Source organism: Pseudopipra pipra, chromosome 6 (genome assembly GCF_036250125.1).
Source record: "Pseudopipra pipra isolate bDixPip1 chromosome 6, bDixPip1.hap1, whole genome shotgun sequence".
In the NCBI taxonomy this organism is placed as follows: Eukaryota; Metazoa; Chordata; class Aves; order Passeriformes; family Pipridae; genus Pseudopipra; species Pseudopipra pipra.
Window position 1 is genome coordinate 59,126,644 of NC_087554.1, and position 27,563 is coordinate 59,154,206.

The 27,563-nt window shown below is 43.3% G+C and overlaps 1 protein-coding gene across 6 annotated transcripts in view; it reads right to left on the minus strand.

Moving 5' to 3' along the window:
• Nucleotides 1-22,308: 22,308 nt before the first annotated feature.
• The window catches only part of SYT16 (synaptotagmin 16), a 130,268-nt gene continuing 125,013 nt past the window's right edge, over nucleotides 22,309-27,563 (minus strand). For all 6 annotated transcript variants that reach the window (XM_064659425.1, XM_064659427.1, XM_064659424.1 and 3 more), the window contains one exon: nucleotides 22,309-27,484. The gene's annotated coding sequence lies outside the window, so the exon portion shown is untranslated. The remainder of the gene's footprint in view (nucleotides 27,485-27,563) is intronic.

Below are 27,563 nucleotides of genomic sequence, written 5' to 3' on the forward strand. Positions count from 1 at the left end.
GCTACACATCAATGTGATCCATGCTCCTGCTTCTTTCCACTTAGTTAAATGAGCACTACTGAGTGTAAGCTGATTGAATCATGTGGTTTCTTATCTAAAGGTTGTAGATCAAAGAGCACCAGGGAGAGAGGTTTTCAGACACTCACATAACTTTACTATTGCCAAACCCCCTATTGCAACAGTTGTCTGACTCCAGATATGCTTCAGAAGATCACAGGAAATGAACTGTACAAATTCTACCTGAATAGAGACTTGAATCTACTGGGAAAGTCAACCAAACTTAACTTTAATTCAAGATAGCATTTCTTACCATCTTTTCTAGAGATAAACCCTGTCCTTTCTCCTGTCCCTGGATGCTCAGTCCTATCATAGAATAACAGAATGGTTTGGGTTGGAAGGGACCTTAAAGACCATCTGATTCTCACCCCACTGCCACAGGCAAGGACACCTTCCACTAGACCGTGTTGGTCAGGGCCTGATACAACCTGGTCTTGAGCACTTCCAGGGGCAGGGCATCCATGGTTTCTCTGGGTAACCTGTTCCAGTGCCTCACTGCCCTCACAGTCAAGAATTTCTACTTAATCTTTAATCTAAATCTACCCACCTACAGTTTAAAGCCATTACCCCTTGTCCTACCAATACATGCCTGTGTAAAAGCCCCTCTCCAGCTCTTTTGTAGCCCCCTTTTTAGGTACTGGAAGGTGCTCTCAGGTGTCCCTGGAGCCTTCTCTTCTCCAATCTGAATAGCCCCAGCTCTCTTAACCTGTCTTCATAGGAGGGGTGTACCAGCCCTCTGAACACCTTCATGGCCTCCTGTGGACTTTTTCAGGTCCATATCCTGAAATAGTGCAGCTACATACTAAAGGGAGGATGTCAGGAAAAGACAAGCTTACAGGGGATCCAAAGAAAGGCTTGGGGCTTTTTCTTCTTTCCTGTGGAGCACAGTCCTGAGTCCCTTTCCATCCACAGGCATTAGAAAGTACAAGGAGACAGCTGAGATGGTAAAATTCATCTCCTTCCAGCCTTTGCCCACCGTGAGTGACAACCTGTCTCTGCTACCTCTTGCTGTAACTCAAGATCTGAGCAGCAACATGAACTTCAGAACAACATAACCAGAGTAAGTGGGGAAAGTGGTAGAGTTTTCTTACTTAAAAGGATAAAACTGTCACACACCCTCCCACACTGTAGTTTTCTTAGTGGCCCTGAAAGCTGAGGACAGCTGGTGGATATTTGGAAGAGCTGGGTTTGCACAGCATCACACAGGAATTCACCAGGCAGATGGAAAGTTTGTGGTACCAGGGCACCCTCCAATTAAGCTCTGAAATCATCCTCTTTCTCTCATGAAGAGCAGAAAGGCTTTAAGGATCACACAACATATCTGGAGAGGAGAGGGGTGTCTGGGCAGGTGGGCACTGCCTTGAGCAGATACAAGTTCCCTCCATGGTGCTCGAATACTACACATTTATCATGGCTCCATGCAACACAGAAAGACTTATCCACAGAACAGATATGGAGTCAGTGCAATGTTACCAAATTTCTGCTCTATTCATAAAGGAAAACTCAGCATTCCATACCCCAGGTAAGCAACTTAAAAGAAAATAAAATGCAGAACACAGAGCCAAGTTCTTTAGTGCTAGAAGTTTGACTTGTACCTTTATTTCCTCCTTTTAAGACATGCAAATACAGATAAAAATAACAATGCTGATAAACCCTTTACAGTGCTGTATCTGGGGTGATCACATTATTCATAGGTTAGAAAGCCTTATATGAATAGTGCAGCTCATTTGGATGATTTTTTATTCAACTTTCATACAGTGGTACATAATGGCACAGCATGTCATAAACCCTCTAGAATTCTATTTTAATGTCTTCCCCAAATATTTCTAACTTAGCATTACAACAGTTGCTTTCAACTCTAGAGACAAATTCTTTGGAATGTATAAAGGCAAATGGGCAGAACTCGGGAACAGCCTCAAGATAAACTAAGAAGCAAGAAAAATCCCTTTTCACGCTTAAAGACTTTGTATTCACTCAGAATTTCCCAGGATAATGATGTTTTTCCCCCTTCAACGGCACACAAGGGCCAAATCCATCTGCAGAGATGGCATAATCCAGACCAGCTGATGTTGCAGCCTGGTGTTCTGGGGGAAACACCTCAAGGTCTCTTTTCTACTCCCCCGTCCCCATCCTGTAAATCCATTCTGATGTGAGGGCACAAAATAAGGGCTTATTAAGCTTTTTTTATCAATACTGGAGGCAAGTGAGAGTCTGTAAATCCTGTCGTTTCGTTATTAATGCAGAAGTATTTTCACATACAGCAGTATATTAGCTTGGAAGTTAGCCCAAGCTCTTCCATTCTACATCAGTGCCTTCAATTTATTAATTAGACAGGAAGAACCCTAACTACTCTCCTTTATCCAGACAAGCTCTCACTCTGATAGATTTCTGAGCTAGCTTTAAAGAGTTGCACAAAAGACTGCTCCAAGTGAGGCTTCCTATCTATCTCAAGAGCAGTGCCCAGTACATATCTCACACGAAGATGCAGGCAAAAGACCGAACTCAGAAAGAGCTGCCACGACTTAGTTTTATGTCAACCTTCAAGAAACCCCAACATGTGCATTATTTTTACATTCTTGCTTAATTCAGAGAAATCCAAGTTTCCTTCTAACCCAAGCTTAAAGGCCAAGGCAGTTTTGGGTTACACCTTCACGCTAGAAGGTACCACAATATAATCTCCCTGTTAAGTGATGATTTGAGTTCAAAAGACACCGGCTTTAGGGCAGTCTTTCTTTTTGTGAGCGCAGAAGGAATCATGTCTGTAACACTACAAACTCTCCTAGGCCTGTTCTGCTCAAACTCAGATTACACTCAGCCTTTGGAAAAATCAAGTTGTCTTCTGACCTTTTGCAACGTAATGAAATCAAGCGCAGAGACTTTTAGCAGATTGTGCCTGAAGACGATCTATGTCAGATCAGGATCTCCAGAGTTAAACTATTCTAACTATATTTTGTCTTCTCTCTTGTTAGTAGCACCATGTCAGCTATTCTGCATAACAAAACACAAGAGCGCTATTCAGTCAATTATTTCAGGACAATAAGGCAGGTTAACACAAAGTATATCTAAGCAGGTTATCCTCAGTTAGGAAGAGTTTCACTGTATTCAGTTTTTGTTGGCAAAAGCAACAATCTGTAGAGTTATGAAGCACCCCCTCCCAATTCTTCCTACTAGGAACATGATCATTTGGATTACATATACCATTAGTCTGAGTAGCAACAATCACAAAAGAAGTCAAAGGGAGCATAATACTTGTGAAATAGCAGTCAGACCCATCATGTATCAGTTGCTCATTCAGCATGAGACAAAAGTATTTGAGTCTTTAATGCTTTGGTTATGTTAATTCTGCCTTCAAAAGAGCCTTAAACTACAGGGAAGACACTCGCATAACGTTGTAGCTTAAATCTTTTAATCTCTTGCTCAACACAGGCAACATAATCGCCAAAATGCAGTGCCATGTCCAAAAAAAAAAAAAGTTTGGAGAAAAACCTTTCCAGAAAATTTTAGTGACCTTCACACAAGTATTTACATTTTATAGGAAAAGCTCTGATTAAATAATTTTTTGTTTAGCCTGCCCCAAAGAACACAAGTTTACAGATCCACTTAAACAACCACTTCAGTCCTTATATCCTTATACCTCTGATCTAACAGAAACTTCTTGTAATTTCTTTTCGTTTTTTAAAGAATTAGATAGTGAAAATAAGCATCAAAGTGGGAAGACTAGTCTAAATGTATTTTAGCAGTGTTATAGGAGGAAGAAATACAGAGAGGACCGTGATTTTGTGTATCTCAGAAATAACCTACCAGTTTAAAAGTGACCATTACCTCGGCCACAGACCTCTTGGGGTTTCCACCCTTTTCTGAATTGTTGCTTTTCCCTTGTTCATTCATTAGAACCAGATCTCTGAGTCAGCTAAGAAAGAAAGAAAGAAAGAAAATGTGAGTTTCAGCTTTCTGCAAATCTGATTGTTGAATATTTTCAGCTGATTGCATTATCCCCTGGCCTAAGCCGACTAATTGCTTTGGCTCAATTGAACGATAATTGGATTGTTCCCTATAGTTGTGGTTCAATGCCACAGCATTGTGCTATCGATAATACAGTAAAAAGCCTATTAAATCCATGGCCCTGTTGTGGAGAATGGTACTTTTAAAATAGATATTTGCTCATATCGTGTATATTAATTCTAGTTTTCTTCTTACTTAAATCGTTGTAAGGGCATTAAAAATATATTGCAAGCTGCATCAGAGTGAAAGAGCAGAAACCGGCCATGAGTTTCCTACCAGGCAATAACTTCAGAAGACTCTTTTCTGGGATGTATCTACCAAAAAGTTTTAAAACCATATTTTAGATCCTTTGCCTGTAAAACTCACATTTAAGGAGTTGCATTCCAAAATTTTTCCAGTTTCCCGAGATAACTCTGATAATTACAAGACAGGCAAGTCTTCACAGCTTTAACTCCAGCACTCTCTTCTATGTTTACCAAGACAGTGTATTTCCCTGAGTGCTCTGCAGCATGCAGCCATGTCCAGAGAGTAAACTGTGCAGGTGAATGCTGCTAATGGAGACCTTTCTGTAACAAAGGAGCAGAAACTGACCCTCAAATGACAGCGATTCCAGCAGCTGCACAGCCCAGGTGCTCTGCTGAACGCTGTCCTCACCGAGGTGTGATGAGCAGGAGAGCTCTCTGCTCCTGTGGGTGAAGGTGAAGCACCCCTTGAGAAGATGAGCTGTAGCTCGAGTTGAAGAGCCAAAAGGCTGGGTGGGAATTCACAGCCCACATTCAGCAGAAAAGCCACTTGTGGCTTTTCCACCCTTTACCCACAGGCAGCTTCTCCTTATCGAAATGCTAAAATGGTCAAAATGGGGCTGAAGCACACGTTCAGCTCACAGCTGTACTTGGTCCTAACAAGGCAACATTAATTTGGGCAAAAGAGTTCTCAAATACAGATCATTTGAATCAGAAAGAGTTATAGATATCTGTAAGTCAGGAGGTGGCCTGGGACAGCCTTTGTCATCAAGTTTAATATAAGTTAACCTCAAAAAAAGTCTCTAATGTTTCATAATTTTTAGGAATCATCCCAAGGCAAACGTGCCTGGGTTCGTATCATGGCTGAGAAGAGTTTGCCTTTGTAATAAATGAGAAGTTCAAACCTCCGGCACCACCTGAGATGAAAACTACATCCTCTCTGAATTTCTCTTGCCTCCTGTTAGCATGCTGTGGCACAACTGTGCTTAGACCTACACCTTTTCCAAGAGCAGGGACTGAAGGGTTCTAAAACCCCTCCGTGAAGTGATTAATTAGATGATTATTCACACAGAGAGCTTAATCCCAAACCCAGGGAGACCTGTGGGAGTTCACTGACTAACAACCTGCAAGTTGCTACCCAGAGACTCCCCAAAGATTAATTATGTGCCAGATCTGCTTAGATTACAGGCCTGATTTACAACACCGTTTGGTATTAAGCTTGCCCAACTCTTTTTATTTTTCAGTTTAACATTAAGTGTTTGTGCTGAAGTGTTCGTATTGTAGCTTCAGGGAGCACTTTTGGAGAACATTCAAAGCCAAACAGCTTAGTGGCTTCCAAGGAGGAAAAAAAAAAAAAATAACATAAAGACATTGGCTTGGTTTATGCCAGACCTGGGGAGAGAGGAAGGGATTTTTAGGCTTTTATTTGAAAACCTCCAGCACACTAATGCTGTGGGATGTCAGCAAAGAGAAAGGGGTTAGCAGTCACCAACAACCTGTTCTTTCTTTCACCACATGAAGACCCACATTTGTTATTTTTGTTATTTCAACTCTTAAAATACCCAGGGACCCTTCTCAGCTCCCACGGAAGATGATCATTTCCCTGCCAGTTCAAGTGGACATCACTGTGGGCAGTTCTGGGTCTGATGGGAGTGATGGACCCATTCATAGCATCTCCTGCTGGGCCTTGCCATGCTGGAGGAAAAGGGTGCACCTCATCCTCCTTCAAGTGTGTAAGTGGCAAGAGATAAGTGGGAAAAAGTAAGGGATTAACATGCAGAGGGACAAATGACAGACAGGGATGTAAACTGGTTGGGAAATACGAAGACTGAAACCAGGAGGCAGAGAAGATGAGGAATGAACTGGAGAGAGAGGTAGGAGATCAGGTGGGGATATGAGGGAACTTAACACTTGACATCTTTAACACAAGAACCCAGAAATCCAAATATCTCTCACCATTTTGCTATTTGATATTATAAATGAATGTGCAGAAGAATTAGCTTCAATGTTTGCCCTGTAGTTCTGTCTTCCAAACTCTCTGTTCAAAAAGTCTTACTATGTCAGCTACTGTCCTCTTTCACCTGCAGAGGAAGGGTGAGGATCTTCAACAAAAGACAGACAAGCAGATGGTTTGTGCTTGTATCCATGACCCACATCAGAACTGTCCTTCTGCCTGCATGGTGTGGCAGGAAAGAAGGTAAAGCTACCCATGAAGGCCAAGGTAACACATCAGGACAATGGCACCCGGTGTCACACAGTTGTGGAAGGAAGGACGTAGGGAGATGGGCTGGAGCAGTGAGCCTCCTATACACAAATGAGGTTCTGGGCGTATAGACCACTGGAAGAGTTTTCATATGAGAATTTCTGAGTGAGTTTAACTCCCTAACTCACCTTAATTGGGTCAATACACCAGGATCAGGATCAAGGCATTTGCTTGTTTGTACCAGGCATTTGGGTATGGGTTCATTGCTGAGTGGTTTCTGCTTCAGCCTGTGTTTGGCTTGGGGCCACACGCTGGTCCATAAAATACTTGCAGGGGGAGGACAGTCCAAGCTGTTAGAGCCATCCCTTGGGCTGGAACCTGTAAGTGAAGGTTACCTTTCTTTGGAAAGGTAAGATAGCATCTGTAGAACAGAGACTGCTTCACTAATAGCATGGATTACAGACTGTGATGGCAGTCATTTATCACTTAGGAGTTAGGAGTCTGCAGTACGGAGCAGTCTGGAAAGCCAGACACAGATGTCAGGGATTTCCCTAATAACGGGGTTACTCATCAAAACAGCACAAAGGAACTGAGCTGACTATCTTCTCCCAGGCAGAAAAAAAGGAAGGGTGACAATGAGGTAGTGAGAGTGCACAGGTACAAAACTGGGGCTTCATCAAAGATGCTCTTTCCAGTTTCTGGGGGATTTTTTCTGGACCTCTGCTTGCACTGTTTAACCACAGCATCCACCTCTGCAGAGCTAAGGGAGGCAAGAGGAGGAACATCTAGGAGACAGACCCTCTGTTTTTCCCAAGTAAGTCAAATTCTATCTGCAGTGCAAGGCAGAGATAAAGGTCTTCCTACAGAAGACCATTTAGTCTGTGAATAGGGTTCCTTCAGCTGTACAGGATGGTCATATTGAGTATACATGCTGCCGCCAGCCCCAGAAGACACAAGCCAAAGTACTGAAATTAGTAAATAGAGCTGTGGTTATTCCTGCAGTTCACATCAGATACAGCAAGCAAATACAAGGACCCTCAATTCCTTTGCTCTTCAGCCTAAATTATTCGCAAATCCCTTTGGTCACCAAGGACTGTTTTCCAAAAATATGCTGCAGCATTACTCACTCAAGTGTTTTTTTCTGATGTCATTTTTCAGACTCTGTAGTGGGCAGGTCACAGGACTGGGCAGAGTCCTCACCCAGCAATAGGCACCAAGTCCTGCACAGGCTTCAAGTTTGCAAGTTAGAAACTGATTTGAGGGGAAAGTGGCTTTACCAGATTGTCTTGCTGATGATCTCCCCGACTTCAAAGCTCACATCTGTCTCGTGAGGTGAGGATGGTTTCTAACTTTAGTTGACCCAAATTACTTCCAGCCCTCCTCTGCAGCACACAGCAACACTGAATCTTTGTATTATGCCTTTGATCACTTCATCTGCAACATAAACTGGTCTATGTGTTTCTGCAAAGAAAGCTTTACAGGCAAAAGGCATTTAGGCGAAGCCCATCAGTGATTCAGCAATGATTTGCTGTTTTGGAGAGGCAGCAGGGGTGACCTGAGCACAAAACACACTTGACCTGCAAGGTGCTGAGCTTTTGTGCACTGCTATCACATCTAAGGGTGATTCCACACCCAAGGGGAAGAGTCACAGAATCACAGAATGTGCTGAATTGAAGGGACCCACAAGGATCATCGAGTCCAATTCCTGGTCCTGCACAGAACCATTCCCAAGAGTTGCACCATGTGCCTCAGAATGTCATACAAATGCTTCTTGAACTCTGCCAGCCTTGGTGCTGTGACCACTGCCCTGGGGAGCCTGTTCCAGCATCCAACCACCCTCTGGATGAAGAACCTCTTTCTAATATCTATCCTCATGCTCTAGTTTTCCATAAGGTGGTCCTGCAGGTAGCAGAAACAAGCTTTTCTGAAGCCTAAGTTAGTAAAAAATGATGCAGTGACCTATAGCCTGTCTCAGTCCCCAACTTACTTTTACCTTCATCAGGGGTGGGAAACTGGGACTACACAAGAAATTTCCTTTGCATCCTGAAATCTTCTCCATTCCTCCTTGTCTCAATCCCCTCAACGAACACACACGCTCTGTAAATGCTGAATTAACATCAAGTTATATATGAAAAAGATCCTTAGAAGTAGAGAATTTATATCAGAATTTTTATTACTCATATTTTTCTCTCAAATTAATTTCTAGTGTATTTTTCAGTTGTATTCCTGCTGGGCAGAGTGATTGGGGTTGTTGTCCTTCAGTACTGGGATGATTTTTGGTCATCCTCTATACTTACAACTCCACTGACTTAGCTGCAATGGCAGCAAAATAGTTAAAATTCTCAGGGATATCTGTGACTTTCACTTCTGTTGTTTCAAAGAAAAATCAAACTCAAGCAAAAAAACACAGCATCTTAGAAAAGGGCAAGGCCATTTTTAAACACTACGAATTAGCAGAACATTGCAAAACTCAGGCTTTTGCCTATTCATAGATGTGACCCTTCTAAAAAGTGAGAAAAGGGAGAAGAGAATTTTTTGTTTAAAAAAAATGTTTAAACCCTTAAACAGCAGGATATTATGTACCTGCTATTAAACTCCATCTGGCACTAACCATGCAGGCAAGTGACAAACAAAGATAACCTTTTTTTCTGGGGGGGAGGTGAGCGAGTGGGGGTAAAGACTGATTTTAGCAAAAGCTGTAGAAGAAAAATTTGTTTGAACTGTTTCTGCACATCTTTTCATCATGCACTTGCAATTCTTGAAACTATTTTGAAATGGAGTGGTAAATGTGTTAAATAGGTCACTTTCTGTGTCCAGCATAGAGATACGAGGCTGTTTATAACTCCAACTGCAGAACTTTGGCTTTTGAGTTCAACTGGTAACTGCTTACATGGCAGGTCCCCAGTGCTTGCCCAGAAGCAAATGTTACAGTCAGAGAAAATAAATAAATCTGACTGCTCTCATGTTTAGCCTTGCTCCAGCACACCAATACTTCTATATATGGCAGCCCTGGAGCTCTGGTGCACAGACATCACAGAGAAGCACATGATGAGTTGGAGAAGCAGTCCAAAAAAGTTAAAGCATTAGGCAAGGAGGCAAACTGGATGGTTTTGCAAGAATAAGATGAGAGAAAGTAGGTGACGTGCCTGCCAAAGAGGACTTGGGTCCTGCAGCTGCTCCCAGAAGTGACTCGCAGTGACAGTGTTTGTTTGATTCAAAAAGGAGAAGCTGCAGGAAGGGTCTGAAGGAGAAGAGAGACACCCAAGAGACACATGAAGCAACGTCAGCATTGATCCAGCACTGCCTAGGCCGTGACAAAACTGAAGTCAAGAGCTATGTGACACATAACAAGGGTGTATATTGGGATAGGCACAACCTTGGGAAATATTCTGGCCGATGCACGTGATGAAGGAGCTGGCAGAGAGGGTAAATATGTTAAATGGGTTGTTCTCTGTGCCCAGTAAGAGGTTCATTATAACTCTAACTGCAGAACTTTGGAACCCAGAGCCACATTTCAGGAGGGTCTACTATCCTGCATAAGAGCTTTTACATCCCCTTGGGATTACTCCTAAATTGTACTGAAGCCTCACAAAGACTGACTGAGACCTGTAGAGAGAGAATTATAAAGCAAGGTCTCTGCTTTCTCTCTCCTTGTGCCTCCTGGAGGCACTATTTAAAACAAGAGCCCTAAGTCCAGGTCTGGCCATGAAGCACCCATGACTCTCAAGGCTTTACAAATTTCCAAGACTTTCTCAATATTGGTACCACTTAGTAGTAGACCAGTAGTGCATCAGCCTGTCTGTGGACTACACTGCACCTTGTTTGTCATTCAAGAGGAGGGGTTTAATCAACTCTCTGATTGCACAGAGATTAGCTAAACCACTACCTGCCTCCTGTGTGGGCTAGTTGTACCAAGAGGAACAAAGGAATCCGGGAAGTTGTGTTGCACCGAAGCTCTAAAAGCAACACGATCTCTGGTCCAGAAATACCTTGTTTAACAAATAAATTCTGTTAGAGGTTGGAGAGTTATTGGGGAGCAAGGGCAGAAATACTTCAGATACTGAAAATGAAAAGTTTCAGCTGATGGCTGAAATAAGCTTGTGAGACATGTTTTGGAGAAGCAGGAGACCAAAGGATACGGTGACTACGCAGAAACAAGGAATTAGAGCCATAAATCCTCTCGTCACATGCAGCCCTCCCTGACATAAAAATATTATGAAAAATACCCAAAAGTAAGGCCTGTGGGTGGTGAATGTTCTGGGTCTTCACATTTCTGCTGCTCCTCTGCCCTTTTGTTCCTGCTTTTGGGCACAGCAAAAGGAGTGTGGAAACAAATCAAGAATCAGTCGTACTCAGGAGGAGCAAAATCTCAGACAGCAGCTAACGGGAAGCAGAACATATGTTTACTGTCATCATTCCTCCCCACATTTGAAAAGTTACCTTACTTCCAAGGGGGGAAAAAATCCTTCTGCAAGTCTCTTGGAAGTGAGCAGAACACCTCATCAGCCGGCTGCTGGCTCAGCTCTCAGCGGTGGCTCATTTTCCTTCATCTGTGCCACCCTCCCCAGCGCTCTGATGGAGCCTGTGATTAATTCAGCTCTTTACTCTAGTTTAATGCTGTTCCACAGTCGTTTTGTGGAAGTCATTTCTCTCCCGTGGCAGAGAGCATGACATTTTCATGCGCGTCTGTGTGTTGTTGTTTCAGATTGATGGCTCGTACTGCTGTCACTCGCAGAAACATCCCTTCCACAATCCACGTCCTGCTACAGGGCAGGGGATGGCTCAGTTCCCATCCTACAGAAGGGTCAAGAGCCCATCAGAGGAATGGCACTGACCCAGGCTGGTGTGGGGCAGCACAGCCTCCTGAACTCAGGCTACACAGAGCACAGCTTGCAAGCACAAACCAACCTGCACATTGCTGCCTGGGGAGAGGGGGGCGGGGGAAAGGAGGAATAAATAGGAAAAGTAACAATTTTTGCTTCTGACACTCTCATTTAAGCGCAGAGGCTGCTATATAATCTTTTCATTTCACAATCAAACCTTATTGATAACCCTCAATTTATCCCACAGAGGTGACCTCTCCTACCCAATTGCAGTGTGTGCATCTGGGTCACCTGCACAACCAGCTTACTGGGAGACCACAGGGTTGTTCGGATCTGGAACTGGACTCAACTGGAATTCATTACAGGCTGCAGGACGGGGAGGATTAAAACTGGACCATGCACAAACTATGACCAAATGACAAATAACAGTGCTGGGGCTCCTGTGTATAACACAGCACTAGACACACATACAAAGCGAAGAGCACATTTATGTACTTCATTCCTTCACCAAAAGCATAATAAACAGACTCTCTAGGTTTTTACCACTTGATTCTCTGCTTTGTTTCATTTTTTCCCCAAAGGGTTCACTTGGCCCCAAGATGAACTTATCTGCGGAATTAATTACCTTGGGTGTGACAGCAGCACAAAGAAACAGAAGTGTAGAGTCCTAAAGTGCTTCAAAGATAAGTAAAATTAAACGAATTTAAAAACTGTCAGACTATTTATCACATATTTCATATTAAGATGAGGGTCACTGTCATGCAACAATCACCTCAGAGAAGAACTTACTCCCATGAATTACAGATGCCAGTCTTTCCCAAATGTAGTCCATCCATGTTTTCTCCTGTCTGCTCCAAAGAGCATGAAGGTTTCAGTTTTTAGTTGAGTAGTTTTTAATTTGTGTTCTGGGTACTACTGTCTGCTGGACAGTCCCATTTAGCAGCTCCACAGCACTGCCATGGTCATTTCTGTCAGAACAGAAAGTACAAGGAGTACTCAGCATCATCAGGATGAAATAAACTTGCACACCTGGAAATTTATCTCCGGTGATGGTTTCAGCTGGGTTATGAACAACAGGGTCATCGGGTCATCTTTTTGCACTTGCAGGTAGATTTCATGGCATGACTTTCTGAAAAAGCTTTCTTTTCTACAGGCTGAGATTGGAGAGGTACTTAAAAGTTTCTCAGAGACAGCAAGAATAGAGAATTACAAGAAAAAAAACCAAAACACCTTGAGCTGATAAATTAGTGAAAGTGTATGAGACAGAAAGGAAAACAATGTTTAATGAGTTGTTATGGGACATTCTGTTTTGCACAATATTCATGGCCACATGATAACCGTGACCTGTCACAGCCAACACATTCACTTGCTATATATGTTTGACTTCATCTGCTCACCAGAAAGATGGAAGGTGCTCTCATTAGAAGGACCATCACTAGGAAATCAAAGCTTACTAATTGATATAACTCATGAAGAGATGATGAGTTAGTAGTGAACAGTGATATTTATACATTTATTTTTGAAGTGCTCAATTTCATAATTTTTATTATTTCCTTTGTCTCCAGAAAGCAAGTTCTCCATTTTATTGATCCTTTCAGAGAGGGGAAGCATGCCTGACTTCCTACTGGTAATTATGCAACTGTACATGCTTCCTTTCCCCTCAAAAAAGCAATGACGGTGCCCTTGGCTTCATTTGTAGTCTTCATATTTCTGGGTTTTATCATTCAGTCCTTGACCTCTCCTTAATTTGGACCCTGAAAAATAAGTTGGAAGACACAGATTGTTTGATGGCTTTTCTCTCCCAGACAAGGAAATTTTGAGAGTTTATCTTTTTTGTTCCAGAGGAAGGCAGAGGGGTTACTAGGAAAAAAAAAAAGAGACTTTCCCTGTTCTGCTTTTGATATAGTTATGAAAAATCTTGGAGCTTTTTTCTTACAGTTTATAAAAGATAAACAGCAATGTAAACCAGTAACTAATTGGAATGAAAAAAAAACCTTCCTGGTTATAAGAGGAAATGTGATATGCTTCCTTGAATCCTTAGATACTCTCAAGAGCATAACTAGACATACACCACATGTGTATGCATATTATGTACCACCATAATTCTTATTGCACAGGGCAATATTCTGCTTTTCCTTCCTCCCTGCATTTCCCCTTCATCCTCATGAATGAATTAGCCAGCAACAAACCCATCTGCACAAACTGATCCATGTGACAAGTTGCCATTAAACCGGTTTCTGGTCTCCCCTTGCTCATCCTTTCCCACGACACATCCCAGTCTCCATCCCACCACTTGCACTCTAAGTCTGAACTGCGTCAGTGGAAGTTTGCCCCAAAAGAAAAAAAGGATCCAACATGCCTCAACAGCTACTTGAAGTCATCTGAGTTTTACACACAGGAGGTTTTCAACATGGGGATTTTCTAATATGGGCATGTTCTGGGCAGCATTATTACAGGACATTCCAGGGGGAGCAGATCCAGCTCCTGCAACAGGAATCCAAATAAATTTTAAGTATTAATGTGAAGGCAGAAGTCTTCTCATCAGTCATAGCACTATAAATATTAACCTAAAGTTGATTTAACAGGAATTTCTCCTGTTCTTGATCTGCAGTAGGAGCTTCTAGCACTGGCTACAGAAACGCTCAAGAGTTTCTGAGGTTCATATTACAGGGAGAGAGTAAGATTTCCCAGGCTTGGGATTTCCCAATTAACACTGATCCATAACACCTTGGTGGTCTCAGAGTGCCCTGTGCTGACTGTGAGGTCTGAGGCTTTTGGGACTTGCATGATCCACTGAGCTCTAATGCTCTCAAGACACCGCAGGATGGATTACAGACAACAGCTTGAGCAACACTCAAGGGGACAATGCAGGCTATTTCTCCTGCTTTTTTTCATTCCTTTGTTGTCCATGTTTTTTTAACAGGCTTTCCCCCCTTTTTCTTTTGATATGCAGTATTTTTTTTATACCCTTGGGGTAGAGGGAAAAACAGATAATCTGTGGAGAATTTCATGTCAGAAATTCTATGCTAGGAAAACGTCATGTAAGGCAATGAGGCACCACTATGAACCCCCATGGGGAGTCGATACAACCCTTGTCTGGTACCTCCTGTCCTGTAGCCATCGCACTGGCACTTGCAGCAAACTAAGCATTGGGCTTTCCTGAGTTCAGAACTTGCACTCTCAATTTCTTTGTCTCCCAGCCCCCTGCCAGCAGACATGTCTTCACCTTCTTTCTCCCGTGTGATCTGGAATTAATGAGAAGTGGTAATATTCTGGTCTTGACACAGGGATCTGCACCCCAAGCCAACAAATTTGTCTGCTGGCACTCTAGGGTGATATATCCAAAATCAATTTTGCATCTTAGAAACTGATTGCACTGAAACAAACATAAAAAGGCAAGAGTCAAGAAACTGGATAAAAAAAGACTACACTCTGTGTAGGCCAAGAAATCCTTAATGCTTCATGTCATACTTTAGAAAATCACTTTAGCCCAAGACTCATTTAGTGATTATGGTCCTATTTCAACCCCAGATATCCAAGTGAAGCTCTGATGGAAGGTTTAGAAAAGGCCTTTTAGCCACAGACAAGGAGATCAATCTGTTTAGTCTCAAAAGGGAGAGAGTGGGAGGCAACTTCATTACACTGTCTTCACATGGAGAAGATAACAGAACACTTAAAAAGGATTCTTAATCTAGGAGAGTGGATTAACAAAACGCTCCTGGCTAGAAGCTGAGTCCAGACCAGTTCCAATTAGAAGCAAGAAACTTTAAAAAAAGGAACTGAAAATTATGAGTCACCTATTTAACTGGTTTTGACCACTGGGAGAGGAAAGGACAGTCTCCAAACCAAGACTAGATACTTTCTGGGAGTTGTCCTGCAGTCACCCCATAAGGAGCTCAAGAGGGAACCCAGTCAGAATTTACCAATTCTAACTTACCAATTCTAATTTACTCACTACCAGTTCCTTCTGAGCTTATCTAAGCCTCCAAAATAGCTGCATTAAAAGAGATAAAATATCCCTTCCTAACAATGACAGTGCAGTGCTATTTTGGTCCACATTCACCTGGACTTTAGCAGCGTTTGTGCCTCTACCAAAACTATCCTTCAAATGAAGAGACCACCCAAAACAGACAATCCAATGCCTTTTTCACTGTGATAATACCTTATCCCAGCTGGTTCTTATCTGCTGTCATCCCTTTCTGTGTATGTTTGAACTGGAAGAGAAGCTGCCTTTTGTAGAAAAGCAATACATTTACAGACATCTGTAGTACAGCCTTCTGCACTTCTCTCCTGCACTCACCATCCCATAGGCAGGAAGGGCAAAAGTGGATTGATTGGACACATGCATGATGGAAAGACTTGTGTTTCACTCCGTTTATGTACATTCATAGAATCATGGAATTGTTAAGGTTGGAAAGGACCTCTGAGACCACTGAGTCCAACCATTAAGCTAACACTGATAGGTGCATCACTAAACCTTGTCCCAAAGTACCACACCACACATTTTTTTAACACTTCCAGGGACAGTGATTCCACCACATTCTTAAGCAGATTATTCTAATGCCTGATCACCCTTCAGTGAAGAAATTTTTCCTAATATCCCATCTAAACCTTCCCTGGCACAACTTGAGGCCGTTTCCTCTTGTCCTCTCGCTATGTGGGAGTAGAGATTGACCCCCAGCTGGCTATAACCTCCCTTCAGGTAATTGTAGAAGTGACAAGGTCTCCTCTTAGCCTCTTTTTCTTCAGGTTAGGCATCCTCAGTTCTCTCAGCTGCTTCTTATAAGACTTGTGCTCTGGAACCTTCACCATTCATTCCTATTTCTTAAATAGCAAGCACTGCTGGCATTCCTCACACCAGTGTCCATCATTATGCAGTACGGAGAGAGATTCTACCCCCAGTTACAGGTCTATAAAAGCTCTAAGTGATGCAGAAGTGGTTCAACAGAAACCAACAGGGCTGCATGGCTCTTTCTCCTGGCACATTCGTATCCAGCTTCTCTATACTGAAAAAAAAAATGATACCATGGGTTCCCAGAGAAATGGAATGGCTCACAGAATCTCAGAATGGTTTTAGTTGGAAGGGACCTTAAAGACCATCTAGTTCTGACCCCCTGCCATGGGCAGGGACACCTCCCACTAGACCAGGTTGTTCAAAGCTCCATCCAACCTGGCCTTGAACACTTCCAAGGATGGGGCATCCACAACTTCACTGGGCAACTTGCTTCACTCCAGAAATATAAATGACAGGAGGACACAAGATATCTCATACAACTGGTTCCCTTTCTGCAAGAGTTTCAAGTGGAACAGTTTGCTGGCTGACCAGTGTCAGATTCCATTAGTGATTCTGAAGCACAATGCTGTTTGATTTATTTATCAAAGCTGTTATTTTCAAAGGCATTTAAAGGGAACATGGTCATCTGGGAGGGGAGGGAGAGAGACAGAAAGATGCAGCACAAAGAGCTGTCATCTGAAAAGGCCTTTTAAAAAATTTGAAGTTCCATGAAAGATTTCTCTAAGAACTCCCCAAATGTTTTTATTGAAGCAGTTACACACTTCCATGCCCAGCACCTAGAAAGAAGCAGAAACACCAAGGTGCAAAGGGGTTTATATGCACATGCAACCCCTGCAAGCAATGCAGAAGACTTTATCTGTGGGTGGTTTTAACCCCAGCCCTTCTTTTCTTGCTTCTCTCACTTTTCAGGGGAGAGCACATACCTATGGAGGGTGGAGAGGGGGGGCAGAAATCAACACTTTAAATATCACACTGTAATCTGGAAAAGACAAAGCACAACTTTCCACCCCAGGTAGTTTTTACTGGCAAACATGTTTCCTCAGGAGTTTGTGGAGTAGAGCACAGGTACACACCAGCCACCATCAGCAAGGAGGGAGGCCCCAACTGCTCTGCCCACGCTGGCTGTTTCTTGGTCCCTGCAGAGGAGCCCCACTCTCAGCTGCAGGGAACTTCTCCAACAGAGCTGCAGCTGCTAAAATTAGTATGGGATTAAGTCTATTAAATTCTGAACGATCTGCTGCCCTCTGTAGTCCGAGAAGAGCTTTATTCAATCCATGGCAGGAACATTACTGCTTTTAACTGAATTCCTCCACCAACCCTTGGAAGTGTGAGCCCAAGATGGCATGAGAAAGAGGTGACAAGTCCAACTGGGCAAGCAACAAAGTCACTCTGGTAAGTGTGAGTCGCCACTGAGGCAGTCATCCCAAGGGAAACACTTCCCAAGAGTCAATCATCACACTTCACAGACACCACCCTGCAGCTAAAAGGGGACAGACATAGCTTGAGGCAATACCTGGCTTGCTGCTCATGTTTCTAGCAGCAATGCTGTGTCTCCAAGCTATAGAAATTCAAAGCTGGAATAGAAATCTGCAAAGTCTGTGTGAAGCTGGAAAATAAAACCCCACAACAGCCTGAGCAGAGACCCCTGGAGAGGCACAGCTCCTCAGCACACTGTAATACATCTGCAGATAAGACATTTCACTTGTCAAGCTCTTGGTGCTCAACTGCACATCTTGCTTCTCTGAGTTAACCAGAAAAAGGGAGCTCAACCCATTGTGTGGGCTCTGCATGAACCTGCTGAGCCAAAGGGGACCAAGAAGGGCTTGGGTTTGGAGACCAGAGGGGCTGAGCCACAGGGTACCACTGTCCAGTTCAGGCACAACAGAGAAATAAATGGCTTTGGGCATGTTCAGAAGATCAAGGACCTTTTTGACTCCAATGGCATATGGCCCTAATATTTAATTTATGAAAGAGGGAACACAGTTCAAAACAAACTAACGCTCCTATTTTCACAGCCCGACTCTCCTGAAGCAATTTCCCTCTCTCCCTCCCAACCCACTGCCTTTTTTAGAACTATCCACAAAGCTTCCAACAGGGAAAAAAGCACTTTCACTGCAAACCAATGAAGTCTACAGTCAGATTTTTTCCCCAAAGAAAACAGTTCCTGCTTTTCAGCCTTCCCCAATTACGTTAGTACAAGATACCTCACAAGGTGACAGGTGCTGTGGGTTTAATGTAACCTAAATAGAGTCTGCAGGTAGATGCAGCCCTCCAGTGGTCAAGATAAAGACAGACAGCTATGAATTTTTATCGTGTGTGCATAGAGGCAGCCATAGTAATGGGCAAAGAATGCTGCTGCTTCTCTCTCTTGGTGGCGTTTGGGGGTGCCAGTGTACAGAAAACAGTAAATCCAGACCCACCCTGAGTGGGCAAGTGGGCTCCATCCCACAAGGACTGTGGCTCAGGGGCTGAGGACAGGCAGACCTCAGCACAAAGCTGAGGCACAGAAAGCTTTAAGAGAAGCAAGGCTTCTCCATTTTCACCCACATCTGACCCAGGATGGTGTCCTTCTGCCCAGGAGCCCTTCAAACCAATTGCAGGATGTGCATCAGGACACCCTTCCATCCTAATTCAGTCCCAACCCTGCCTGCTTAGTCTCTTGGCATGCAGGTAATGCCCAAACCACCAAGCTCAGGTTGGATGCTGCCTTTAGGCTACTTCATGTTCATGATCCCTAGAAGACATCACTGCCACTTTAACCTGATTGCAATCAGTCTCCCATCACCTTCGCAATGAAACAGAGCCAGTGTTGATGATCAGACAATAGATCTGGGACACCTTGGGCATCCAGGGGCCAGTGGAGGTCATCATTTCATCACTCTATGGTCTAATTCTTACCTGCACAACATAGGGATTATTTGCTGCTACTTCAAATTGTTCAAGAAGAGAAGGAGAGAGGGAGCGGGACATGAGCATAGAAAAGAACTTCGTTTACACCTTGTGGCTCTGACCACCCCTGTTTACTTGAAGTGAGCACCTGGGCAGAGCCTGGGTCACACCCCCATCCGCCTTCTTACCACCAGGACAAGAAGGGAATCATCCCTCATGAATAACTCGGAGCAGCTCCTTGCATTTTGTCATGGTCCCATCAGACCTCTGTAGAACTCAGCAACCAATACACACCCTACAACTTCTTAAGAGAGCAGAGGAGAGAGTTTACACCAAACTAGCAAGATTTGGATGCTGTCAGGGGACAAATTCTAGGAACGCTAAGGAAAAACTCAAAATAATATTTCAAACAGGTACAGAGAGAGCCTTGGTTTGGGGCTGCTGTCATGGGAAACGGGGTCCTTCGAGTTCAGACCCAGACAGCGCCGACAGCTGCACCCATCCCTGAGCTCGCCTCAACAGCTCTGGTTTTACGTGCAGCTCCATCACAGCAATTTCCCTGAAATCCTTCAATACAGCAGTGCCATCTTCAGGCACAACGCCTGCCCTGCACCCCTCGGGAGGAGTAGGAAGGACAAGATATGCTGCAGGGTTGAGTCAGTCACCAGGGGTATCAGCATTTGACTTACTATTGCCCCTTGTTAGCCGAAGCTTGCCCTCACTTTCCAGGTGATCCCAGCCTTGAGAACTGCAAATGCAAGATGCATGTGAGCTTTTTCAGCCTTGTGGCGTCTCCCTCCCAGCGCTCACAGCACTGATTTTTTTATCTCAGGTGGAACTAGAGCAGACACTGTTGAGCTGGTCCATCAGCCCCTGGTCACTGCTTCACTCAGACCCATTTCCCAAGACACAAAAAGTAAAACAATTCCAGGAGGAGAGTAACTCCTTGGTAGCAAGTGCAAGGCTCCTGAGAGCTGAGACCTTCCACCTCTTCCAGCACAGATTTTTTTGTTTTAATTCAAGTGCTACCACAACAGCCTTTCCATTCTGCAGCCCACCTGTCTATGCAGCAACCAGAGACAGTCTCTGGTTCTCCTCCAGAGCAGACATGTCTTCACCTCAGCTATCTGCATATGGACCTGTGCCCCCAAAGGGTACCAAGATGCCCACTGGCCTTAGACTCAAAATTTTGCAGAAAAATACATGTTTAAATTAATGCTGTAAAAAAAGGGCCCAACTCATTGGGATCATCAGGAACAGCACTCTGATTCCATGAGCCAAAAGCTGCAGTTGTGGTGGGGCATCACCCTCTAGAACTGGCCATGCAGGACCTGAAATATCTGCATGGTCCTGAGCTTCAAAGGACAACATGGGAGAGCAATAACAGCTCCCCACTATGATCAGAGGATTCTGGCACCTTACAGGGAGAAAGACCTTTCTAGCCATTCTTCCTCTACCCTGACAGCAGATGTTACACACAAACCTCCTTGCAGCAGATTGGCAACAATTTCCACTAAGCAGTTTGTGTCAGGAAAAGCCACCTTCCACCAGTAAGAGCTACAATTTGGCACCACTCAGCCCAAGTGGGGATAATTTCCCATCAACGGCACATCAGCAAGGCAGAGCAGGACTCCCTGCAGGACTGAGAGAGCTGGGATGCTGCAGGGCTCTGCAGCACTCTGCAGCCAGGACCTCAAAGCATCGCCTAGTTTGACTGTCAGCGCTGCTTAGCTTAGGGCCTGAATTAATTAAGCCCTGACATGCACGGAGTGTGGGATGTAATGGTGAGTTACAGCTCTCACATGGGTTCTCTGGGTCCTCTGTCAGCTGTTCCATGAGTCTGGGCTGGCAGTGCCGAGGCAGGACAGCCCAAAAGCCGCTTCGGTTCAAAGTGGCTGCAAATGGCTGTAAAGAGCTAAATAAGAAAATACAGCTGAGAGCAAAGCAAGCCCATGGTGGTCTGGGCACCACCTCCTTTAGCAGCAGAATAATTGGCGTAGAACACCCTACCTTCAGTCTGCAGCTGAATTTGCCTTGTAGCAGGATGATTCATAGGACTTTGAAAATACCCACAGTGGGAAAGTATTTGCACGTGTTGGACAACATGGTATGTCTGTGCTGGGAGGTGTGAAGCTGCTCCACTGTCTTTTATTTCCACACTAAAGCAGTTCTTTCCATGGTTGAACCAAGCAAGGCCCAGTATCTCCTACCAGTGTGGTGAATCCTCAGAGGTGGCTGCTCCCACCCAGGATCTAGGAGGAATTTTGCCCATTTGAATATATTTCTCTGTGACAGGGATATGTCACTCCAGAGACTCTTGGTCATTAACACACAATATGGGGAGAAAACAGACTAAACCTGTTGGCATGGAGCAAGAAGCCCATTCCTCTAAGTCATACACATCCCCACGCCAAGGTCTAGATGCAGCTTTTTGGTTTAAAAGAAGAGCAGTTCAGAGACAGGAAACATCTCAGGATTTGGGTGGTGGCTGCTAATCCTGGTAACACTACATCCAGATGAGGTATGTAGGGCACTCAGGATCAGTGATTTCAGAGCTGTCCTCAGGTTGACAACACGCAGCTGTTGTCTCCTAATGCAACACCATCATAGGAGGTGACTGGTGTACTGCTGTGCCTATGGCACCTGGTTGCAAAGCTTTGTCCTTAAAAAACTTGGACCTGAAGCCCCAAGTGGTACCCAAGTCCTGTCTGGAGATGGGAGCTAAAGCACTTGGCCCTGGAAGATGTCTCCCTGTGATTGCTTCAAGAGGCTCCTGCCCACAGGGGAAAGTTTCTCTTGTAAATATTTCTCCTTTTCAGTATCTCTTGAATATTTTCAGTGTTTCATTTCAGCTTCTTCAAGAAAACAATTCTAAAGAAAATCCCTGAGGAGGAGGAAGATGGTGATCTTTCCATTATATTCAGGATTTTTAGTAAAAATACCATTTTCCTGAACTGCTTTGATAGCTAACTAATTTTTTTCTTTCACCCTTTGACAGCATCTGAAAGATGCCCTGCAGAATATCATTAGAAAAATGGTTTCTTGCAGATTTTTGACAAGGAAAAGAGGAAGGACTTTGTAATCCCATAGGCAAGTTGGGATGCAGACAGTGGGATCAGGACAGGACAAGTGATTGCCAGAGTTTGCAGAGCATCCAAAGGAGTAGCCCCAGGTTCACCCTCAAAGAATCTGCAGCTTATAAGTTTTTCAGGGGATTAATGGTGTTAGAAACCTTTCTTTAGTAACATTACATGTTAACTTCTAATCCAAACCACATACATTCAACAAGAGTCCATCTTGTTCAATAGAAATAGATCTTTATTAATAACATGCACATCATACGTATATTTAAAATACATATACATTTTTCTACTATTCACTTTAGAAAACAATTTCATAAAAACCTTCAATCAGGTCCCAGGTAATTTTAAACATTAAAAAGCTGTTTTTTGTTACAGAACCAGTAGGTGTTATTCCAATTACTTGGTGCATAATCACCATGTATTTAACATTATGCAGGCTCATGCGTTTCAATAGAAATAGGTGTTCCCTTTTCTGCTCTGTTAATCATGTCAAATATATGATGATATACTTGACAACACCTGCCACAGTTGTTATATGCAGCTGTGATTCCCTCCTGAGAGCACGCCCACAGGTGGCATTTAAAAACTGGAGACAACTTTTTTTACAACTTTCTGAGTTCCTGCAAGCGGCTCCTGGTGCTGTAGGTGACCCAGAACCCAGCTATGACAGAAACCAGAAAAACAGAATTTCATGAACAGCGAAGAGGAAAGCAATCTGGAAAAAAAAAAAAAAACAAACCAAAAACACCAAACTAAAGAAGAGGAGAGGGAATTGGCATATCCCCTCTGTGTTCACGGCAAACTGAGGTCAGGGTTGGGTTTCCCAAGGTCCTGCCAAGTACCAAATCAGATCTGTATAGAGTGCACAGAGTCATCAGCGATAGGCGGTTTGCAGATTTACAGAACATTTACAAAGGCTCGCATGAGGATGGGACTTTAAGGCACAATAGTCCATATACTCAACACATTCATTGAAAACAAAAGTTCATTTTACAGTGCAATATAAATGTAGTCAAGAATTCAAGCGGCAGCTCAATAATCACTTTCACTGATAATGAGGCAATTGAGGAGAACCAGCAGCCCCAGCCCCGCACAGGCTCATAGACATGCTGAGCATCAAGCACACGAGGGGCCTCTTGGGCTTAGGCAAGAGGGTCTGTGCAAGGACACTGGAGGATAACTGAAGCATTTACAGGATCAGGGCCCTAATATCATGGAATCATAGAATCATGGAATGGTTTGGGTTGGAAGAGACCTTAAAGACCATCCAGTTCCAACACCCCTCCCGTAGGCAGGGACACCTTCCGCCAGACCAGGTTGCTCAAGCAATATATTGGGGTTCATCACTGGGTTGTACAGGCAGAGACATGACACCCACACTGTGCCTGCCATGGAGCCACCCCACTATCAATCAACATGTCCAGTCAGGTAGGGAAAAGCAACACAAAGAAAACTTAACTCACAGAAACACTAATTACAGCCCAGGGTGCTGCTATTCCAAGGTGAAAATGAATCGTCCTAAGCCAGTCATTTTCTAAATGATCAGCTCTCATCACCAAGTCTGTCCTTGTCACCCAGCTCATTTATATTCTCTCCGATGAATATTCTATCTCCAAGGCAACTGAGTCAAAGGGAAGGAAGGACTTTCTTTACATCCAGTGCAAACATAGCCCATATGTAGGAGTTCCTAATGCAGTCATAATAGAACATATATATATATATATATCTCACTGAAAGTTGACCACCTACAGATAGATTCACACATCAGAAGCCAGAAGAGCTGAATTGTAGCTACATACCCCATAAAGAAAAATCACTGTATGTAGCTGTATTAAAGTGCTGGTACCCAGTAACTTGGTAACTAAATGTTAAAATCAGTATACAGTTCAAAAGCTTTACAATTAAATATTTTGGGAGTCACTTGCAATGTTATTGCACCTCTGTACTTCTTTATCACCCCATAAACTATGTTTTTTAAGCACTAAAGTAGAATCTTTCAAATCTACTTTTCAACAGGACCAATCACTGGGCAAAGTGGAAGGCAGTAAAAACTAAAGTAGACTAAAAACATTTAGAATTGGGGATCTTTGATTCAATTTAATATCAATAAGTCAACCAAACAAAACCAATTTGTTCTCTAGAAAGAAATAATCCATTTGAACAGCTCCGAGAGCAAGTAAAAGTTAAAAAATTGAACAATATTTTTTGTTCAAGAAAACAACACATGAGAGAAACAAGAGTAAAATATCATCCTTTGTCCTAGGAGTTTTGTGATCTGATGCAGATTTTTTGTCTATTGTATGTGTTCAGTTATTTCAACACCTCGTCAAAGAAGCTTTCAATAGGCAAGAAAGTATCTGCCTCTTCCAGCAGGCAAAGAACCTTTTCAAAGATGAATCTGACAGGGCCAGTGTTTGGTTTTTTTTTCAAGTGAGGTTAAAGACTTTGATCCTACTGAGCTTTTTTCGTTTCATTGAAACATTACTAATTTTAAGTTAAAAGTTTTATTTTTTCAAGCCAGAACCATCCTATGAATATAATAAAGTCAGTCAGTGAGAGAAAAGAAGCATTTTAGCATTTCGTGTAACTGCTAGATCATCATGAATTCAAGTGAAATGGACATGAAGAGAAAAAAATGCATAAATCAGATCAATTCGGAGTGGAAAATTACATGGTTTGAAAAATCAGAAGACAGGAGCAATTTTCCTCTGCCACCATCCCAGCCCTAAAGGCAGCACGAGGCGTGTGAGGTGGCCCCAGAGGCCAGAGAGCTCCCTGGGGGATAATGGCAGCTCTCACAACATCCTTGCTCTCACCAGCCCACGCAGCAGATGGGCTTCTCTGCCAGCTCCTGCTGGTGGTGCTGGGGCTGTTCCACACACCTGATCATTAGCCTGGCCTCTCTCAGTCCCCTGTTGAGGTGGGCACGGCTGCCTTCAACTGGAGATTTCTCAAACCACACCAAATGAAAGCTTAACCATTCACATGATCTGGGGCTGCTGCAAGCCCAGGGGCGGCAGGAATCAACCACACATAGCCAGGCAGCTCTGATGCTGAATTGCACTGACCAAGGATTTAAAGATATCTTCTTGTACAAGACAAGTAAATATGCCTCGTCTCAAAATAAAAACTAAAACCTGAACATTCATCATGACTAACAGCACCTCCCAAACAGCACAGCCCTGTTTTTCCAGCCTTCCCACAGTATCTGTGCTGTTTATGTTCTCCAGTTTGCAGGTTATCCTTGTTTTGAATTGCACTGCTGCCTTTTTTTTATTATTATTTAAAAAAAAAATCTGGATTTTACTGCTTTCTTCTGTCTCTTATACCTCTACTGGCTTCTAACCACTGATATCAGAGTTGACTTTATTCTTCATACCTCTTGCTTTTGCCTTCCTGACTTTTCTCCTGCACTAACACGTGCCTGAGAGCTGTGATGATATGTGCAACTCACACGACTAGGATGCTCTAAGCAGGGTGACAGGAGGAATCTGACACAAAGCACGTTCCTGGCAAGCCATGGTATTTGTTCATACTGTATAATGCTTCAGAAATAGCATCAGCCACATCTGCACAAGCAAAGCCTTTCAAAATAATAATAAAAAAAATTAGTTTCTTTTATATATATATATATGTATATCTGCCTCCAGCTGAGTGTGCGCTATTATTTACTTTGCTTTAAAGCTTTAAAGTGGTGATAGCCAGCGAGGCAAAGCCGGTTTCTTTGCTGTAAGCCAACAGACCTGCAGGACATTGTCAGGCTTTGAATCATCTTGTATATTTGTTCAGCAATTCTGGGATGCAGGTCACCCGTGGGTGAACTGCAGGTGTATCGCTAACAGCTAATTTACAGGCTCATTAATCACATTTCCCCAGATTATAGTGCAATCTTTGCTTTTGACCCCATTGCTGGAGCATCATCTTTTCCCTTATGTTACTCTTTGGTATTTTCATGACGTAGCTTTGGCAGCTATAAAACTTTCCACTTGTAGTCATTCCATTTGCTGAACATCTCGCATGTCGTAGCTTGTGAAATATATATTTACATCTTCTAAAGTTAATTCCCAGATTGAAATTAGACATTTCACTTAACCTGAAACATTATTACTAATGCTGAGCAGTTTCATCAGAACCTCTGAGGTCTTATCAGCATCTGTCAGATACATTCATTCTCTATCTACGAGGGTTATCATTGCTTTTCTGCCTTTTATATTCCACATAAAAAGAAATTGCTGTCTATTCCCTAGCACCAGTGTGAACCTCAGGCCAAACAGCAAATTAGCATGCAAAGAAGTATCAGGGAAACAGCTAGGGAAAGAGGCAAATGAAGTTAAGGGAACACCAATGATGGGCTGAAGAAACAATCTTTCCTGTGAGTCATTCTGGTTCTTATTAAAATAGCAAAGTAGATACCAGCTAAGAGATAATATAAGTAAAAGGTGATGCAATTATTTTAAAAAAACCCAACCCACAAACCCTTGCAAATCTCAGTATAGAGTGTCTTGTAAGTAGCAAGTGAGTTCAGTCTCTGAAAATCCTAAACTAAAGGCTGATTCCTTTGGCACTGACTCCTTCATGGTCAAAGCATTTCTCAAACAAACTTTCTATCTATACCTTTACAGTAGATAACTTGTGTTTTACTCCTCACTGTTAGACTACTCCACAGCTTTGGGCAGTTCCCCTTTCACCAGGGATGGCATAATTTAACTGTAAAAGTGACTTGGAACATCTGTATCTACACACAGGGAACTTAAAAATGCAGCTTTGTTTCTACAAAGCGCGCTGCACGCAGTCTCTGCGGGTAAGGACCTCCGTATTGCACCAGCTCTCTGTGTACAGCAAGGTACTTCACAACCGGGGGGTTTAACAGCGGGGGCTGCAGAGCATTATCCAAAGTACCTTCCACTCAGCTCCCAGCGCATCCGCCTTTGATCTGCAATTAGTACCTCACCTTAACACCTCAGTAAGCAGTTCAAGCATTCAGAAACAAACATCAGTGGGTCTAACAGCTACTTTTAATTCATTTTATAAATAAGCAACTGAGAATTTTGCTCCAGGTGGCTGCCCGTGTAGCCCATTCCGTAAACGGCGTTCTCTGCAGAGTAAGGCACGATGCGATACGAGTGCAGCTCTTCATAATAGAGCGACTGGGAACAGCACTCCTGCACCATAAACTTCAGCCGTTTTCGTGCGTCAGAGTAAGCAGTCCTATAGCACGGAGCCTCCTTAAAGTATTCATAGCTCTCCCTCTCTGTCTCTAGGTGAATCTTCCTCAACAGATTGTTAATTAATACAGACCTACGGAGATAGGCTTCGGGGTCGTCCAGGAAGCGGAGTTTCTGGAGGGATAGTTTTAGGATACAAGTCCGGTCCTCTGGTAATATCAAGTGCTGGGGAGTAAAGAGCAAGTGAATGGGTCTTTAGCAGCAAAGAGTGAAAACGGGGGAGGATGGGGTCTGGAATGAGAGA